Here is a 2,832-nt window from a genome sequence, read left to right as displayed (position 1 = left end):
ACCAAGGTGTTGCTGTGCTGACACAGCACAGTGGCTCACACCAGTAACCGTAAAAGGTGGATTGCTTGAGAGCAAAAGTGAGACCTCCATCTCTACTAAAAATAGAAAAACTGAGCCAAGAGCATCATTTGAGCCCAAGAGTTTGAGGTTGTTGTGAGGTATGATGCTAGGACACTCTACCCACGGCAACAGCTTAAGACTCTGTCTCAAAAAAAAAAAAAAGATGTTGCCGTGTCTCATATGGTTAGGATATTGGGATATATGACTTATAGAGTATCTGTTTTTATTACAATAGCTAATGCATCAAACAGTCTGGATGAAAACAGCATGAGAATATACAATGGCAGTAAGGTCCCTACTTATGAAAAAGTCCACATAATTTCAGGTTAGATGAACAGAGAGAGAGAGAGAGATGGGGGCCAGAACAAGGACTGATTCTGGTATTCAGGTGTTTCTGACCAGTCAAACACACACATGTATTTTTTCCAGTCCTGAGGGCCCAATTTAAGTGGGACTTTGACCAAGCTGAGTCACTCAAAGAGTGTGAGGATTCCAGTTAGGAGCAACCAGAGCCCCAGCTGTGAGGAACGCTGGGAATAATGCAGATGTGCCATCACCAGTGCCTACTGGCTCCAGTACAATATCAGGATCACGTACGACCTCCAGGCATAGGTTGCAAAAAAGTGGATTGGGGAGCACAAAAGAAATTTCTATCGATTTGTGCATTTACAAAATGGAATGATCTGTCTTACAAAGTAAACCACTTGGCCCTGAAAAAGAAAAGTAATTCCCGTTTTTGGTCTAACTAAACCTTCTTATGCCTCTAACTTAAGTCCCAGAATCATCCCTTATAGAAACACTTACTAACCCCACCCTGGCCACTGAGATTTAGTCCTCTCTTCTCTTCCCTACAGCCCAGTAATTCTTTCTCTATGTTCTTATTAGACCATTTTCACACTACATTTTAATCAAGGTTGTTTTGACTATCTCCCCAAATAAATTTTAGAGCACAAGAACAAAATTTTATTCTTCTTACATTCAGAACACCTGATATATTATCTATATACATCATGAAACTTAGTAAACAAAGGTGAATAACTGCAATATTTTAGCCTCATATTTTAGCATAGTGGGAATATATGAAAATGCACACAATCTAACAATTAACTGAAGGTGAGAGGGAAAGGCAAGAAAAGAAGATAAAATTTAAGGTGAAGAACAGAAATTGAAATAATGGGGGAGAGTGCCACTGGCGAGAAGAAAGATTGCTGTGACCTCACCTGATGTTGAGGCCTTGGGTATTTTGTTACTCATGAAGGTAAGTACTGAGCCCTTTCTATAAGCCAGGCACTCTCTGCTCTGTAGGCACTGACCTCCCCCAGATGAGGAAATAGTCCGGGAGAGGTCAGAACACTTGCTGACACATTATATGGCTACTAAGTCATTCCAGGATTGAAATTTCATTCTGTCTGGTAAAGAATTAAAAATATCCTCCAAAAGTGCATACACTACAAAAGTAAAATAAAGTAAAAAAGTGACAGAACGAAAAGTGAAACTTTGGAAAATTGAGCAAAGCCAGGAAAGAAGTTATAGATGCCACAACACAGTTACTATCAAAGCAGCATATTTAGAGTCAAAGAAATCCCTAACTTTTGGCTTCGGAATATTTTTACTTAACCTCAGTCCATCTCCTAGCTCATGACTTTCCAACTTTTTGCTTGCTAACCATAGAGAGAGAGACATTTGATACTATAACAAGGAAAACTTGCATCCCTTTTTAACACTTGGGTTGTGACTTGCCAATTTAGAACATTTAATCATTTATACATTATATAGCCACCAATATATTTCCACTCTTTGTAAATGATGCAATCTATTTGATAGAACTAGCTATGACTTCTAAGAAAAGCACAGCACTTTTATTCATGTAGCAATGTATAATTTATGAGGTACAGTCAGTTCTGCTAATGTCACATACATGGTCTGAAAAAATCACCATATTATGCAAAATTACATGACAAAAACATGAGGCTTATAGGGAAAAGTTGGTTTGGGGATAGAATTCAAAAGTTTTATCAGTGACACATTAACTTTTAAAAATATAGCAACCCAATATAAATGGTAGCACAACTTTACACATCTTAAATGGTTAAAAATACATAAATACTACAATGTGACGTTATATTTGAAAAATGCCTAAAGTTTGCTTGTGGAAGTAAAGTTCAGAAAGGTTACAGTGTCTGAGTGTCTTGGGTCCACGCACATGCAAACCCCTGACCTGTTTTGAAAGCCAGCTGGGAAACAATGCTGGGAATGACTAACTCAACACCAGTTCTAAGGAAAAATAGGTCTGAGGATGCCTGGAGATGGCTTACACTAACTCAGGCCAGTACTGAGAAAATGCAGCCCCTTCCTGGCTCTGCAAAGGTTTTTATTAGTTTTTTTTTTAATTTTTATTAATCATAGCTATGTACATTAATGCAGTCATGGGGTACAGTGTGCTGGTTTTATACACAATTTGAAATATTTTCATCAAATTGGTTAAAATAGCCTTCACAGCATTTTCTTAGTTATTGTGTTCATTTATATTCTACACTTAGTAAATTTCACATGTAACCTTGCAAGATGCACCATAGGTGTGTTCCCACCATTTACCCTCCCTCTACCCATCCGCCCCTCCCTCTTCCCTTTCTCCGTCTTCTTGGGCTGTAATTGGGTTATAGCTTTCTTTCATATAAAAGCTATAAATTGGTTTCATAGTAGGGCTGAGTACACTGGATACTTTTTCTTCCATTCTTGAGATACTTTGCTAAGAAGAATATATTCCAGCTC

The sequence above is a fragment of the Otolemur garnettii genome, unplaced genomic scaffold (genome assembly GCF_000181295.1).
Source record: "Otolemur garnettii isolate 467f Iridium unplaced genomic scaffold, OtoGar3 scaffold00114, whole genome shotgun sequence".
In the NCBI taxonomy this organism is placed as follows: domain Eukaryota; kingdom Metazoa; phylum Chordata; class Mammalia; order Primates; family Galagidae; genus Otolemur; species Otolemur garnettii.
Note: the sequence above shows the minus strand (reverse complement) of the source record.